The sequence below is a fragment of the Lactuca saligna genome, chromosome 4 (genome assembly GCF_052625555.1).
Source record: "Lactuca saligna cultivar CGN05327 chromosome 4, ASM5262555v1, whole genome shotgun sequence".
Lineage (NCBI taxonomy): Eukaryota > Viridiplantae > Streptophyta > Magnoliopsida > Asterales > Asteraceae > Lactuca > Lactuca saligna.
Genome location: NC_136420.1, coordinates 329483345 through 329494023, shown reverse-complemented (window position 1 = coordinate 329494023; position 10679 = coordinate 329483345). Strand labels below are relative to the sequence as shown.

Sequence of the window (10679 nt, the reverse complement as noted above, 5' to 3'; positions counted from 1 at the left end):
AAGATCCACTTTCTGTTCCCACAGATATACCAACCCTTCCGGTTGAGACTTCTTCGATACCAACTTCAACTACCTATACCTCTGTTCCTGTCTCCACTACACCTATCACACCTTTTCTTGCAACAGAATCCATCACCACTACCATTCCCCAAATCCTAGTTGAAGTCAATGTATCTGATACAGGGGTACTTCTGTGGTTGATCCACCTATTTCTAAACCACCATCTCCCACCCCATCTTCTAACTCTGGTGCCACTTTGAGAGGTGATGACGAAGAGTATGATTCTTTATACTTTAGTCCTTACCGGATTCCAACTGATACAGATGCTGATGCTCCTACCAACAATCAACAGCTTCAAGATATCCATGAAAATCTTGACCGCCTGCTTGCAGACAACAATGCTTATAGTGGGGTTGTCATGAAAGCTTTTGTGGAAACGGCTGTTCAGCAATATACTGAAGCCATTGATCAATCCACTGCTGCAGTAAACAAGTCCACAACTTCATGTTCCGAGGCCACAGAGAAGGTTACTGAGGTTGTTCATACAACTCAGATTTTCCTTGACTCACTCAAAGCTCATGCTGATACTAATGCAACAAAGTACCAGGCTTCTGTTGACTCCTTCTCTCAAACTCTTCAAGAAGAGACTACTAAGTTTGATGCCCTTCGTGCTGATCTCAAAACAGAATCCACATCTTTTCTCCAATCCTTGGATTCTCGTTTTTCTACTTTAACTGCAGAAAGCACCTTGAAGGAAGACTTGATAAAACACCAGGCAACCATTGATCTACAGAGAGTTCAACTAGCCCAGAATGAAAAGGAGATCTCTCTGCTCAAAACTCAAAGGGCTGTTGTTCAAAGTTGTGCTGGTGATGTGAAAAATATGTTGACTGCTCTTCTTGAATCCCATGATCCAATTCTGACTTTAACTATTCGGAAGCATCTCCAAACTAAACTTCTTCCTGCCATTTCTCTACTTAGTGAAATGAAGGGTGTCTCGGAGAAAGTCTTTCTTCTGACACAAGGGGGAGAGGAGAGCAAAGTCAAAACAGAACCGAAGGTTAATGTAGCTTCGGTTTCTGGAAAGCAAATTATAGACGACAGTGACTTTGATCCTGAAGAGACGATTGTCGAAGCTCTCAAGCGAAAGAAAAGAGACAGGGAGCTTGATGAGACTATGAAGGTGGCAAGAGAGGCTGAAGAGAAGGAGAAAAATACTAAAGAGGTAGAGGATATCTTACAGTGCAAGAAGACTATGTTTCCCGAGTGGGACAGAGATACTCTTATCACTCAAGCGATTGAGTTTCCTTCCATGTATTGGTTGGAACCGATTGCTTCTTTTGAATGTGAAAACTCAAAGAACTCGCAGTTTGACATGCCAATCACCAAAAGAGCATTCACGTATCAATGCTTTGAGGTCACTGTTGAGGTTCCTTTTCCAAACTTGAAGGTTGACATGGAGCTAGTTGATTTTTACTTGAAGAACAGTCAACCGCAGTACTTGACTTGGAGTGCACAGAAGATTACAAGAGTCAAGGTACTGAACTCATCACTTGCTGGGAGATTTATGAATGTTCATTTCAAGATTAACCGTGGTACTGCAAACACGGAATATTTTATATCACTGGCAGATCTTCCCAATCTTAATCCTCATGATTGGATCTTGCTACTCAACATTCTGCTCTCAAATCAACGAGAGTATGAGCCGATTTTGAAACATCTTAAAAGGATGTTGGCCTCCTATATCCATGAGCTTGCCAGAATGGATCAGGAGATAACAAGGGTGATGAATAAGAAGCCGACAGTCAAGCCAACATCTAAGCCCGGTGATGTAAATAAAATGAAGTTCGGGCAAATTGATTCAACTAACTTGACTGTCATGTTCACTAAGGGTGATAGGCTTAAGTTTCTGTTTGCATTGGTAGACAAGCATCTGTTTTCAACAGATTGTTTGGAGCATATTATCAACATCATTCATCGATGCAAGCAGAACTCAGCATCAGATAAGAAAAATTTTACATATATGCTTCGGTGGTATATAACATTTAGACAACATGTTCTGGCCATTATACCAAGGATATTTGAAATGGTGAAGAAGACCACTGGTGTGAAAAGAGAATAGAGATTCTGCTCCAAAGACGCAAAGGGGGAGATTGTTGAATATTTTAAGTGTTGCATCTTGGATTATTTGTTTTGTAATCGGATTGGGTATATCCATCCGTAGTTATCTAGAATAGTTTCCTTTATCTAGATAAGTTGTTAGGGTTTTATTATAAATATATGCATGCATGTATGCGTATATAAGAGATTAGTTGTACAGTTGATTATTGTAACCCTAGTTTTACCTCTACAGATTGAAGTTCTTAATCGAGCTCTTCTGCGTTATTTTGCATTAATCATTCGACATCTTCATCGCAATACTTGTGTTCTTATTTACGTTCTTATTAATATTTTGCTTAGAATCATACAATCCTGAAAGAACTTTGTTCTAACACAGCTTTCCAAAAATCTCAATTAATAATTATCCACAAAATTTTCAAAACATTTATTCAAAATCCCATATCATCACTCCTTCTTGATGTAGGTGTACAATTATCTCGGTGCCTTCCTGCAGTCCTCAGAAGTACCTGAAACACATGACACATAACATGGTAAGTATAAACGCTTAGTGAGTTCCCCAAAATATCACATACAACTCATTATCCACTCGAGGCTGTAACTCAATAAGACCCTTTAATCAATGTGTCTCAGTGGGACCCTCTGGTCCCATAACTCAGGTTGGATCCTCTGATCCCTCTACTCAATACTCAAATAAACATAGAATACATATCATGAAGTAATTAATAGAATATCTCAATACACAAATAACATGATATGTTAAACAAAGAGTATGCATATAAGACCCTCCGGTCACACGTAGGCTACCACTCAAGGTAAGTATAGTGAGAAGACTCACCTCGCGACTAGTAGGAAATAGATACACTCTTGATAATCCAGAGTAGCCTTCACCTAATACATTAAACGAGCATCTCAATTAATAACACTCTTTTACCCTTTCCAAGTATAGCCCTCTTTGCTCATTCTCTAACCCTTGGGATGGGTAAAAGACCCTTTTACCCCTCCAAATTTCCCAAAAGTTCCTAACTAACCCACACACGAAGTCAACAGACAAGTTGGACCTGACTCGCCGAGTCCAATCTTATTTCTCACTGTTCTCAAAGGGATTCACTTAGCTCATCGAGCCGACCCCCAACTCGACGAGTTATCTCTGGGTCAATGGTATTGGGTCGAACCCGATCCGATTCGTCGAGTCATCTCATAGACTCGGCGAGTCATCTCCATTGCATCGCTCATATGGTCTCCTGAGGTCAGATCTGGAACTCTAACTCATAGGTCTAGCCTTCTAGCATCCAAAGGTCACGTAAAGATCTGATCTTGGGGTTCATGCATGGTAGATATTGCTCTATATACCATGATGACTCCATTAAAGCTTCATAGCTTCAAAGTTCCAAGGTTACTCAATCAAGGCTTCGTACTTTCTGGCCCTCTAGACCTCACAAGGTCCAGATCTATAGAATAACTCGAGAAATGGTTTGGATGCACCCAAAACCCCATCAAAATTGCGATACAAGCCCTAACTTCACAACCAAAGGAAATCTATTCAATCACAAGGAAGGCAAGAGCTTATATCAGATCTGAAGCTTGAAATGAAGATGAAATTGATCCACAAACTCTCCTCCTTAATCCTTGTAGCATCCTTGATCTTGTTCTCAAGGAAATGACATCAAATTAGCGTTTTTCCCTTTCTTGCTCACAAATGACTCTACGGTTTCTCTCAAGGGATGAATGGCACTGATGGGGGTGTCAAGGAGGCTATAAGTGCCTTTAAATAATCCAAACCCCAAGAAAATTAGGGTTTCTGCCTCCAATGCTGACTTGTCGAGTAGGCTCCTCGACTCGTCGAGTACACTCATTAATCCTAGTCATTACTTGCAACCCTACTCAACGAGCTGAGGTACCAACTCATCAAGTCCTTCCAAAATTCTCAACTTAAACAATTAAAATAATATACCTGGAAAAACTGGATGTTACATTTCCGTGTTATTATTATGTGCTATTATGGTAGCAAAGCTCTACCTTTGACCATGTGATCAGTGGAAGGACTTAGATTCACAGTGGTATTGGTATGTACCCTATAGTCGTGTAGAGCATGTCTCGCAAGAGAATGAATTTTACCCCTATGGCATTGGCAGAAGGTTAGATAGGGCTAAAAGCCTGAAATCTACCAATTTTTTTTTCAGAAAGTGTATGTCTTCTGTGCCATTTGGGCCGAAACTTTATTGATGTGTATCAAGTATTGAAATTGCTATGTCTCATTGATTATATATTGTTGAATCAAATCATTGATTGATATGGAAAGCTTGTCACATTATTCACATATGCCTTTGTTATTCCTTGTTCCTCTTTGCTTTTTTCATATTGAAGTATATATATGGCATAACGTTATATTGTATCTATTATTGAACTCACTAAGCGTCACTGCTTACCCGTCTCATTGTTTAACAATTACAGGTAATTGATGGGTTTTAGCCATAAGAAATTTCCTATGTGCACATGCAAACCCTAATGCTTGGATCTAGGTTTCTCTAACTGAACATGCAATGTATCCAAGGCTTACAATTCTAGATCTAGTGTAAACAATTGAATCATATCATATGAAATCAGATCTAAAAGAATACCTTGAGATTCTTGCTTGAAACGTCTTGTTCTTGGAGCTTAGAGTCACAATTGTCATTCCTCTAATGGCTTACAAAGACCAACTAGCAAGAGGATGATCTTGAGAGAGAGGGGAGGTGAGAAATCGGCTCTAGGGTTCTTCCTTACAAGAGTATATCTGATTTCCCTCACCCAAGGGGTCTATTTATACTATGAGATACTAGGGTTACACTCTTAACCCTAATTGAATAACTTAGGCCCTAAGCAGTCCAAAGATCCTCCTAGATATGAGGCTTGGACGATTTTAACGTATCCTAACCCTAAAATCTGTCCAGCCTAATGTCCATAAGGATACATAGCCCAAAATACAACTATCACACATTTGACAGTTTATGCCCCTTTATTTAATTAACCTCTTTAAGTCACCAAATTAATTCTCAATTAATATATGACTTATATCAATCAAATAACATTATTATTCCTTTAATATATTACTCTCATAAAATATTAACAATAATATCTCTTCTCTCTTTACAAATCATCCTTTCAAGTTGCTATGGTGAAGGCAACCCAAAAGGACCATGCACAACCGGGTCAAGTACTTACCAAATATAGTTACAGCCTTAGACACTAATCCAACAGTCTCCCACTTAGATAAGTCTAGTAATTATATATGCAAACATAATCTGATTAGCAATCGTAGCTCTCAAAGACGCTGTCAAACTCTGATCTTATCAGTATCCTGTCCTTTAGATAAGGGATCGTACAGTCCTCTGTTTAGATATTGTGCGGACAATCTCATGGAACTTATTGTCCAACAATTGGTTTCTCGATCTCAGATTCATTTGACATAGAACTTAATTGAACACATCAATTCAGTCCTGACCGGGCCCGGCACATAAGTCAAATCAAATCATCGAGGGGCCCTAATATCGCTTTTACCCTCTTAGGATAAAAGTAACAGATAAACTTCGACTTATATGCATTTACTATTTACTAATCAACTATACACAATAATGCGTTTTGATGACATCAATTTACGGATGCGGTTTCATATTGTCAATGCACAACCAATTAATAAACAATAAACCATCACTACTAGAAAACAGACCTTTAACGACGCGCAATTTATGACAAGCTGTGATTTATAATACGCAAAAGCATGTGACCTAAAAATAATGTCAGCTCTCTAGAAATTTTAAGAATTTAAGACGCGTATTTTGGCGTGCTGTAAAACTAGTGTTAGAAAAAAAAAAACGGAGGGCACTTATTATTAAATGTGCGCGTCATCTAAACATGTCGCTTTATAATTTTTAATGAAACATGCTCTTTAGTTACAAGCGGGAAAAAGAAAAACCCCAAAATTAGAAAAACCCGTTTTCGCTTCCCTCTTTACCCTAATCGGCGATCCTTCTTTCCCATCCCTGGCTCCCCACATCGACCGCTAACTACTCCCCTCAAACTCTGACCACCACTTTGTGCTCTTTCCTGGTCGTCGACCCTCTTCCATTGTCAACCCTCCACCAACGTTGCATCTTTTTAATCGTCTTCCTCAGCCATCGGCCTTCTTCAGTGCCTTCATATGCAGATTCTACGCACCACTCCTCCCACACGCTCACTTTGTAATCGACGACTTGATTAGCGTCTCCTTACCTTGCTCTCTCTCACCTCACCTCATTGGCAACCGCAGGCTCACCTCTAATCGCCGACCATTGAGACACATCAGCACCGGCGACTGTTTCCCGAATCTGCTTCCCCTCTACATTACTCCACCTACTACAACTACTCATGAGCTTCTCTTCTACCTTGTTTCCATTAGTTCTCTCACATATCCCCTCGTTCATCTCCGCCCCTCACCGATCACCACCGTCTCCGCCCCTCACCGCCTCTTCTTGCCTCATATCCCACACCTAACAACTTTGATTTGAAGAAATTTAAGGAAGTAGAAGTTGTTCAAGAATAAATTGCAGATGAAACCCTAATAGCATTATGTGACAACGCAAGAAGATGATGGCGTTGGAAAGCAAGCGTTCTTGGTTGTTTCCTTCTCATGCTCTGTACTTTTTTCCAGGAATTTTAATCCTTTCTGTAAACCCGATCTGCAATTAGTTGTTGATACGAGTTTCTAAAAATTATAGGAAAGAGGAATCAAAAGTTCAAAAACATGTTTGTAGTTACAGAACCCACATGCCTCTGTAAAACTTAGAATTCTATCAGAAAATCAAATATATTCAACATAGCCAAATTAAATTTATTGGAATAGCTAAATCCCATACTTACATGTTCTTACAGTGTTTTCTTCTTCTTCTTCTATGTAGCAATGATTGCAAAGGTAGCAATTGTTGTGGTCGGTGGTTTTCTGGGATGGATTTATACACGAATCAAACCACCACCTCCTAGCGTTTGTGGATCACCTGGTGGACCTCCTATTACTTCACCTCGAATCCAACTTAATGATGGAAGACATTTACCTTACAGAGAGTGGGGTGTCCCCAAAGATAAATCCAACTACAAGATCATTGTCATAAGCTATTGCCCTCCAACTGAAACGGATCTATCATCTGGCAAAAAATTGATAATGAGATGCTTTATATTTTTATCTTCTTCATAAAAGTCAACAAAAACTATTATATTCTATATATCTACATAAATGTGAAATGGAAATATGGAATATTGATTTTTATATTGTAGGTGGTTGTTGTCTACAATTCCCGAGGGTGGAAGAGATCTGATGTTATAGGACTTCCAGTGAGTATCATTTTAGGTTTTGAACTTTTGGTTGCATCTTAATCACTTTTTTTGGGAGAATAATAACAATAATAATATATTATGCGTATTATATGTGAATATCTAATAGGTTGTGAGCAAGAATATTGCTGTCCATGACTCCAATGGAAAAGAAGTAGAGTATCAACTTCTCCCCATAGTAAATGATGCTATTGCCCTTGGAAACTACTACACCACTGCATATACATGCAAATCACCAAGATCAATTTCCAAGTGTTAACTTGCATTTACAGCATCTGTTCCACCTCTGGGATTTACCACATACGTCGTTTGAAGCACAAAAAAGCCAGGTAAAAATAAAATTAACAATATTTTACATAATATACATTGATTTTCGAATTTTGAACAGAATTTATCTAGTGATATAATTTTTTTTTTTTTTTGCAGCATGGAATTCTTTAAATGAAGCATTTTACAAGCATACTAAAACAGGAAAAGATGGGATAGAAGTAGGAACAGGAAATTTGAAGTTAATCTATTCTGGAAGTGAAGGAAAGGTCTCTCAATATGTTAACAGTCGAAGCTCTGTAAGTATATTTACCTTTCATTTTTTTTTTTTGCATAATATAGCAACCAACTATCTTATTTTTGCTAATGACCTAATTGGAAAATAAAATAGTTTATCACCCACATTAGCAAAAATGAACCTATTTTTTGACGTTATATAAAATATAGTAAGTTAAATTATGTATTATTATTAGTATTGTTATTTATTCTTTTAATGTGCACTAACCTATGTTATTTTGGTTTATGAAAGATCATTGCCTCTGTGAAGCAATCATACAGCTTTTATGATGGATTTGATGGAACTACAGGAGAGCAGGTAACTTTATTTTCCTTATCTTATTTATAATTTTTCTTTTTTTATTTTGTAAATACTATTATTGGTACAAGTTTTTTATATTAACAATTGAGCTCCTAACTTCTTTAATTTAGGCATCTGGAGCATATATTTTCCGTCCAAATGGTACATATTCTATTGATACACAGGAGCATGTATATATTATATAATTTCTTCTGATATATCTATGTGTCTTATAGTTTATACTTTATAGCCAGATTTAGATTTTAATATTCTTCATTGAAATTACAGACTCCCATAAAGGTTTTGAATGGGCCAATAGATGATGAAGTACATCAGAAAATAAATCCATGGATTTACCAGGTAATGGATAAAGTAGTGCTATATGAACTCATTTTTTTCCTTGTTGGACTAATTGAACCGTCTGAAATGACCATTTTACCCTTTTGTCCAGATCGCTAGAGTGTTCAAGAATAAGGAGCATGCTGAAGTGGAATTTACAGTAAGTTCATTTTTCTTTACTTGTCTAATTGTTGTTCATTACTGATAATCTCAACTTTTTCAGGTGGGCCCCATACCTGTTGATGATGGATTTGGGAAAGAAATTGTAACTCAGATCACAACCACCATGAAGAGCAATAAAACATTTTACATAGATTCTAATGGGAGAGATTTTCTTCAAAGGGTATTACTCCCATTAAACATCTAAGTAGGTATTTAAAGAAAATGTGATCAAAATTATATTTTTTTGTGGCAGATTCGAGACTATAGAGAGGATTGGGATCTTGAAGTGAATCAACCTATTGCTGGAAATTATTATCCTGTATGTTTTCTTTTTTCAATATCCATTATCAAGATAACTGTCATTTTGAATCAACATGCCCTTTGCTATTCATATTAAATGCTCCATTAATGGAAAAATTTTAAAGAAACGTTTCACAAACTTGTGTTATTTCTAAAGGTCAATCTTGGAATTTACCTAAAAGACGAAACTAGTGAGCTCTCGCTTTTAGTAGATAGATCCGTAGGTGGATCCAGCATTGTTCATGGGCAATTGGAGTTAATGCTTCATAGGTATGTCTGATGAGATTAAACAATCTTTTAATCTATAAAGATCTATTAGATCTTGAACAAGTAAGTAAACAAAGACAATATAAACACAATAATAAGAACAAGACAAGATGGAATCAAATGTGTCGAATGATTAAACAAAATCCTCAGAAGAGCTCGATTAAAAGCATCAACTGTAGAGGATTGGAAGGTTACAAGAACGATTAAAGAAACCTGTTGTTGTCTAGATGTTTCTCTATTCTCAGATCTCTAAAACCTTAACCTAATATGCATGCAAGCGTAAACATATATACAAGACATAAAAGGTTCACGGTTGGACAGGCCAAACCGGTACACAAAAAGCCTTAGGCTAAGCGAGCCCAAAAGACGCAATCAACAAAAATGATCTTCAGCCCAACAATCTCCCCCTTTGCGTCAATTTGGAGCGAGACCTTCACTAATTACTTGGGCCAGTAGCTGAAACCGGTACCTTCTTCACGGTACTAAACAGACATTTGGTGATTGAAAGAATGGTCTGTCTAAACCAGATGTACCACTTAATCATATCTTCAAAATACTTGACATCATCAGCCGAGTTCTCTTTACACCGTTTGACAATGAACATCACATGCTCCAAACAGGTTGTGGTGTAAAGATGCTTGTCAGCTAAAGCGAAGAGACATTTCTGTCCTTCCGCTCGAGTGAACATAACCGTGTTGCGTCTCAGGTCGATCCTGCCCAGTAGCATTTGATTGAGATCACTGGCCGATCCCACAGGAGCAATTTTGGGTTTCTTCTTGAAGACTGTGGCGACCTCCTGATCCATTAGGGCAACCTCCATGATGTAGCAGATTAACATCCTTTTGACATGGTCTAGAATGGGACCATATTCAGCTTCATTAGTCAAAAGGATATTATACAGGACGATCCAATCATGAGGATTTAGATTCGGTAGATCTGCCAGGGAGATAAGATGAGCAGTTCTTGCAGATCCCCGAATCAATTTGAACCGAACGTTTATAAAACGTCCCTCAGTATAAGGTTTTAGCACCCGAACGTTTACAATCTTCTGGGCGCTCCATGTAAGGAATTGTGGACGAGCAGCCGCCAGATAGAAGTCAATGAGCTCCCTGTCAAGCTCAGCGTTCGGGTGAGGGACTTCAAAGATGTTAGAGAAGACGTGGAAGATGAACGCCTTTCGAGTCAGCGGCATATCGAACTGCGAATCGACAGTGTTGTTGCAGTCGAACGATATAACCGGCTCGAGCCATAAGATGCTGGGAGTTTCAATGGCCTCTTTGATTAAGCGTTCCCTGGTCCAGGC

The 10679-nt window shown here is 38.1% G+C and overlaps 2 long non-coding RNA genes across 2 annotated transcripts; both read left to right on the top strand.

Annotated features, from left to right (window-relative positions):
* Window positions 1-8278: 8278 nt before the first annotated feature.
* On the top strand, window positions 8279-8641 carry LOC145044265 (uncharacterized). Its single transcript, XR_013681260.1, has 3 exons — window positions 8279-8326; window positions 8440-8470; window positions 8597-8641. It is a non-coding gene; the product is annotated as an uncharacterized LOC145044265 (long non-coding RNA).
* Window positions 8642-8884: 243 nt separating this feature from the next.
* On the top strand, window positions 8885-9359 carry LOC145040012 (uncharacterized). Its single transcript, XR_013679847.1, has 3 exons — window positions 8885-8990; window positions 9063-9128; window positions 9267-9359. It is a non-coding gene; the product is annotated as an uncharacterized LOC145040012 (long non-coding RNA).
* Window positions 9360-10679: the final 1320 nt, after the last annotated feature.